Source organism: Chrysochloris asiatica, unplaced genomic scaffold (assembly GCF_000296735.1).
Source record: "Chrysochloris asiatica unplaced genomic scaffold, ChrAsi1.0 scaffold00001, whole genome shotgun sequence".
NCBI lineage: Eukaryota > Metazoa > Chordata > Mammalia > Afrosoricida > Chrysochloridae > Chrysochloris > Chrysochloris asiatica.
The window spans coordinates 60,857,009-60,864,446 of NW_006408519.1; the positions used below are offsets into that span (position 1 = coordinate 60,857,009).

At 38.6% G+C, this 7,438-nt stretch overlaps 1 pseudogene; it reads left to right on the top strand.

Moving 5' to 3' along the window:
• Nucleotides 1-318: 318 nt before the first annotated feature.
• On the top strand, nt 319-7,075 carry LOC102842262 (annotated as a pseudogene).
• The last annotated feature ends 363 nt before the right edge of the window (nt 7,076-7,438 follow it).

Here is a 7,438-nt window from a genome sequence, read left to right on the forward strand (position 1 = left end):
AAAGGATTACAGTCAAGATAAACCTATGAGATGGCAGACTAGGCAGACTCACTACATGGACCATCTACAACAAAGATACAAAAGACCAAATAGAACAGATTAAAATTCGGACACCCTGAACTTCAGAAGAAAGGTGAGAGAGGGGGTTGGAGTGCTTCCTACGAGGAGACACCAAGCAGGGTCAGCAAGAGAGGGAAACTAACTGATGAACTGCTGGCTAGAAGCGGCTCAACCATGTTGTGAATAGCTTTGGCGATGGAGGAAGACCTGACAGAGCAGATTCTCCTGGAAAACGTGTGATTTCATCTTTTTCCCCACATGGCCCTGGTGACTAGAAGTGTGGCCAACTCCCACCCTCACGTACCCCAAGCACAGCCCCTGCTCTCCAGCGTAAGGTGGGGGCAGCTATGCAGCTTTGGTGTCTGGATTCAGGTGGCCTTGGTTCCAGACCTGAAAAACCCTCACAGCCACCAGACTAGCATTTAACCAGTTACCCTGCTCAAGCTGCCCTGTAGTCCTAACATACATTAAAAGCAGCTCCAACAAGGACCCCCTCGAACTACTTTCAGACTGAGTGCCCTAAAAACAGATAAGACTGGGGCCAACGAGAACTCTATCTATGGCCTAGAACTCTGCTGCCATCACATCCCTTCCACAAATACCTCATGAGCTCCTTGAATTGCAGAAGCTGCGAAAAGATTTCTCCCCTCCAGGTCCAACAACTGCACTGATTGTTTTTACAAATAGGACAACCTCACAATGCCCCAGAGACAACTGACAATTCTAGCTCATACTAAGAAACAAGAGAGAATGGCTCACACAAATGACCAAGACGCAAAGGCAGAAAACCTCTCTGAGGAAGAAAGAGGAATACAATTAACTGAAGAAGAATTTAAAACAATGATAACTAGGTACCTTATAAGGATCGATAGAGTGATCGAGGAAAGCAAGGAGAACAATAAAAACTTTAGAAGAATTCAGGTAAACACCTAAGGACAAACGTACAAAATAAATGCACATTTTGAAACAATTCAAAACCTGTGATGAGAAATCCAGAAGATTAGTACCAAGATCACAGAAACAGACAATACATTGAAAGGGCAAATCAGAAGAGAAATCTCTCAACACTAGTATGCTAGAAGAACGATCAGAAAAAAAGAACGAAGAAATCTGAAAAAAGTCTAAGAGTTATGTGGGACACCAAGAAGACAAAAACTTACAGGTGACTGAATTCTAGAACAGGAAGCGCAAAGGAGAGAACACTGTCAAGGAGTTGCTGGAAGAAAACTTCCCTAACATCATGAAAGAGGAGAAAATAAGCATTCAAGAAGCTGAACAAACCTAAAACAAGATATATCCCAAAAGAAAATCACCAAGACAGATCCTATCAAACTTTCCAAAACCAAGCACAAAGGAAGAATCCTGAGAGCAACGGGGGGTGGGGTGTGTGTGTGTGTGTGTGAAAAATTACCTACAAAGGAAAACCAGTAAGACTAAATAAACTCCGATCTCCCAGCAGAAACCATGCAGGCAAGAAGGCAATGGAATGATATATACAAAACTCTGAAAGAAAAAAAAAAGGATGCCAACCTAGAATCACATACCCAACAAAGCTGTCCAGCTTATACGATCATGAAATTAGGACAGTTCCTTATATGAAAAATTAAAGGACTTTGTAATGACCAGAGCAACTTTGCAAAAAATGCAAAAGGACGTTCTTTGGGCTGAGAACCAACAACAACAGACAACAACCTGAGATTACCATTCACGACAACACCACCCAGAACTCAATCCAGATATTGTTGTTGTTGTTAAGTGCAGTCAAGTCGATTCTGACCCATAGTGACCCTGTATAGGGTTTCCAAGGAGCAGCTGGTGAGCTCGAACCACTGACCTTGCAGTTCAAATGACTTTGCAGTCTGACGCATTAGCCCAGAGAGGCAAACCAAGACTCCCAATCCAGATATAGAAGTATTTAAAATAAAACCAACTTATAATACTGAAAACAAGGAATCAGAGATATTAATGTATAATGAAATAAATTATAAAACAAAAAGAGGAAATAGTTTAAATAAAGAACTTTCAAATGACAAGGAAGTAAAATAGACTTCAAAATAAAACAGACTGTTTAAAGTATGGAAAAAATAATCAATTACAGGATAACCTCAAAGAAAAATAATACACCTACACAAAAAAATTAAAAAGAGGAAAATCAGAAAGATTTAGTAAACAGTAACAGAAATGAAAATGACCAGGAAACTCATTAACAAAATGAACTCAGCATAGAAAATTATGTGGAACAAAGAAGCCAACAGCACCACACACACACACACAAAAAGAAAACACTGAAAAATGACAATCAATTCATACCTAATATCAATTATATTAATGTAAATGGAGTAAGTGTACCAGTCAAGAGAGGAGAATGGATACAAAAACAGGATCCTTCAATATGCTGTCTAAAAGAGAGATATCAGAAAGATGGAGACATCAATAGAGGAATGTTTAAACAAACTTTGGTATATACACACAATGGAATACTATAAAACACTGCAGAATAATGATGAATCTGTGAAACACCTCAGAACATTGTTGAACCTGGATGTCATTATGCTGAGTGAAATTAGTCAATCACTAAAAGACAACTATTGTATGGAACCAATGTTGTAAAAGTTTTAAATTTTTTTCTTGATAAAAGAATCTATGATGGTTGGGGGATGGAATTATTCATGCTAACATGACAAGGCAAGCAATATACAACAAGAGGGAGGTTAGCAGAGGAAAGATGGAGACTACAGGAGCCACAGGGAAGAATGCAATAGTCAAAGTGAATAGAGGTAAATGCTGTTAAGTGTTTGCACATGGAGGGGATTACAACCATGTAATGAATGTTTGTTGAATGTAAAATAGATCATCTGTTCTGTAAACCTCTACTTAATTCACAGTAAAAAGTTTGAAATAATAATTTTAAAAAAACCTATGAAGCAGTTCTACATTGTAACACTGAGGTCTCCATGAATCAGAAGCACCTGAGGTAATGAGTTGATTTACCACCTCTACTACCACTACAACTCCTTACTTTCACCCTCAACTGAGTACTACTTGTATTATTTCTATTATATTAGTATTCAACATTCAGTTGCAATATCCAAGACACTGGTGAGGAGGACAGAACCAGGGGAGTTTTATAGCTCAATTTAAGGACAGAGCTTAAAAAAAATTTTTTATTGAAATATAATTTGTATATAATACACTTCACCTTTTTTTAAAAACCTGCAATTCAGTGGTTTTAAATATATTCAGCTACATAATAATTACCACAAGCTAGTTTTAGATCATATTCATCACCCAAAAAAAGAACCGCATGGCTATTAAACAGCCTAGGATAGTGTTTTCATAGGAAAAAACTTTTTTTTCCAGTTTAGTTTCAAATTACTGAACTTTCAGAACACTGAAAATGATGAGTTGCCCAGGTTGTCCAAAAAGTGTACAGAATGTGGTCTCGATTCATATCGTTAATAATTGTCCACTGTTGAAATATACAATTAAAAGGGCATAGTTAGTTAGTTATCCCTTGAGGGGAAATTCAGCACAACTATAAAAATAAGCAGCATTCCACAGAGATTTGCATTTAGAAAGCACCTCATGGGTTTTGAAACCCCATCAAACACAATCATCCATCATCTTCCAAACCATCTTGATATGGGGTATTTTAAAAAGTCACCCTGACAGATCCCATAGCCCAGGTTTTCTGGTTCTACATTTTCTCCATTTTTCAGCCGTACAAATGAATAAGCCAGCTCAAAGAGCAGACTATAAAATGTCAATAAGTAATTCCAACTTCACATAGAGACTTGTACGCTAATGATCACTGTAGTACTATTCACAATAAGCAAAAAAGGTGGAAAGAACCTAAATATTCATCAACAGATGAACAGATAAGCAAAATGTGGTCCATACAATGGAATACTACTAAGACAGCTAAAAAAAATGGAGTCTTGATATATGCTACAACAGGGATGGAGCTGGAAGACATTCTGCTGAGTGAAATAAATCAAACATAAAAGAACAAATATTCTTACGATCTCATTTATATATAAAGATGAGAGCGGGCAAACGTAAAGAGAAAAAAGTTTAGGAGGGGAAGTATGGGGAAATGGGGGACTAACAGTGATGGGAATATTGTGCTAAAGGTTTGTCATTGTTGTTAGGTGTCAAAGAGTCAGTACCGACTCACAGTGACTCTATACACAGCAGAACAAAACAATGCTCCGTCCTGGGCCAACCTCACAATTGCTGCCACGCTTGAGCCCACTGATGCTGCCACTATGCCAATCCACCTTGCGAGGGTCTTCATCTTTTTCTCTAACCCTCCACCTTACCAAACATGATATCCTTCTCCAGCAACTGGTCCCTCCTGACAATATGTCTGAAGTATGAGAGACGAAGTTTGGCCATCCTGGCCTCTAAGGAGCACTCTGGCTGCACTTCTTCCTAAAGGGATCTATTGGTTCTTTTGGCAGCCCATGGCACTTTCAATATTCTCCTCCAACACCATAACTCAAAAGCATCAATTCTTCTACGGTCTTCCTTATTCACTGTCCAGCTTTCGCATGCTTATAAGGTTATTGAAAATACCATGGCTTGGGTCAGGAGTAGCTTAGTCCTCAAGATGACATCTTTACTCTTCAACACTTTAAAAAAGTCTTGTGCAGCAGATTTTCCTAATGCAAAAACAAACAGACAAACAAAAAAACCATCCTACTGGGTTTTAATGAGCCATCTAAAAAGAAGGAACAGAGGATCTCACTACCGTCATGAAAGAGCCATATATGGAGTTCATCTTTTGGACTCCAAGATCTCTGTGCACTCAACTTCTTCTGTCCAGGAAATAGAAATGCGACAAAAAAGTGTCAGTAGCAGAGCCAACAGAACCAAAAGCATGAAAGAGAGCAGAGTGGTGGGGCTTCCAGGGAACAAGTACACACTGAGAGCCTTCAGACAGAAGGGGGGTGCCTCAGGCACTTGATCAGTAAAGCTAGATTTGTGGACCCATGGAGGTAGAATAGAGTGACTTCAGGCTGACACTTATAATCAAGTGGCATGTGCCCTCTGGGTCCTTATTGGCAGCACTGAAGGAACTTTGTAACACTTGTTTGAGCAGGAGAGAGGCTTAAGACCAGAGAAAGATGTGTCTGTGAGTATTTCTAAAAAGAGGCTGCCTTACAGAAGACCTGTATCATGAGTATTTCTGATCCTAAACTGTAACCTGTCAACTTTCCTAATAAGCCCCAAACTACATGATAGAATTTGCAAAACCAAAATTTTTTTCATTGCAAATACCTTTTTCAATAACTTAAATGCTAACTAGACACATGGACCTCACCAGATGAAATAGACAGGAATAAAATTGACTACATATGTGGGAAGAGATGATGGAGAAGCTGAATATCATCAGCCTAAATAAAACCAAAACTCCTGGTGCGGTGCTGCAGGAGCAGCACTGGGCTGCGAACCACAAAGTCAGTGGTTCAAACCCACCAGTGGTTCCTCAAAACAATACAGAGTCGCTATGAAGCGGAAACAACTCGATGGCACTAAACAACAAACAAGACTAGGACTGACTGTGGAACAAACTATCAATTTATCATATGTAAATACAGGGTGAAGCTGACAAAAATCGAAACAAGACAAGAGCCAAAATACGACCTTGAATATATATCACTGAATTTCAAAACCATCTCGAGAACAGATTAGACACTAATGACCAGAGACCAGAAGAGTTGTGAGATGACATTAAGAACATCATACATGAAGAAAGCAAAAGGCCATTTAAAACACAGGAACGTAAGTAAAGACCAAAATGGATGTCAGAAGAGACTCTGAAAAGCTTGTTCTTGAGTATAGAGAAGCTAAAGCAACTGAAAGAAATGAAGTAAAAGAGCTGAACAGAAATTTTCCAAGGGCAACTTGAGAAGACAAGTCACGTATTATAATGAAATGTGCAAAGACCTAGAGTTAGAAAACCAAAATGGAAGAATACAGTCAGCATTTCTCAAGCAGAAAGTACAAAAGAAAAAACTCAGGCCTCAACTTACAACACTGAAGAATTCTAGAGACAAAATACTGAATGATGCAAGAGGCATCAAGAGAAGACAGAAGGAAAAAAAAAAGAAGAAGAAGATAGAAGGTGGCTAATCTCTAACCTCTCTGTTCTATAAGGTTGTCCCTATCTGGATCTCCAAGACCTGCTACACTATACCTAAAGCATCAAAAGGTAAAAATAGAGGACAGGAAAAAAAAAGTCATCCATCCATATAGAAGAGCAGCTCAAATTATGAGAGAGGCCCACTCACAAACAAATTGGTGAAAAAGCAGTGTGTCTCAGCGTTACTGATGAAAAACTGCAGTGGTTTCAAAATCATCTTGATGCCAAAAAAATAGAATATTCAGAAAAGGATGTTTGTGAATTAACTGAAAGTTATATGAATCAATACAGCGGTGAGCTGGAGCAGATTTGAGTTACATGACTGCATCAAAGACAGACAGGGAAGGCGACACTATTCTTGAGAGACAGTTATCAAGCAGATGATGGAGTGTGAGCAACGGCAATATGAAGGATATGGCCTTGAGATTCCAGACAAAGTTGTTGTTGTTGTTGTTGTTGTTGTTGTTGTTATGTGCCGAGGAGTCGGTTCCGACTCTTAAATGACCCTGTACAGGGTTTCCGAGGCTGTAAATCTTTATGGGAACAGAAAGCCTCATCTTTCTCCCACAGAACAGACGGTAGTTTCAAACTGCTGACCGTGAGATTAGCAGGCTGATTCGTAACCACTACACTACCACAGGCTCCTTTCCAGACATAGTAGATGCTGGTAATCTGAAAACTTTTAGGGAATTGGATTTTAATCTGAAGAAGTTACCAAACATTAAAATGAGAAAAATCTGTGCTAATGGTGCAATTCTCAAGAAACGCAAGGAAAAAGATGGTACAACTGTAGACAAAGTCTTAGAAGAATTGGAACAAAAAGATGAATCCAGTGACTCAGATGAGGAAATGATTCCAGAAACCTAATTGTCTATACTTGAGAATAAATAATGTGAGAGCTACAAATTTCACTCATTGGTTATGGTAGATAATTGTCTGGTTCATTCCTTTTCATGAAAAGAGTCCCATTTGCAGTTTTATAAACCAATGTTAGAATTTTTCCTTAAAACATTGTTAGGATGAATAATCAATATTGCTTTATTATTTATATTAAAAGTTGTTAAAATGGGTAGATGTGATCTGTGAAACCCATTTAACCCGAATTTCCAAATGATAAGAATGAGAACAGAAATGTTTGTTTTTCTTTCTCATGTTTATTTAGGTCTGCCTAAGTCCTGGTGCGGCAAGTGGGTTAATGCGCCAGACTGCAAAGCCATTTGAACTGCAAGG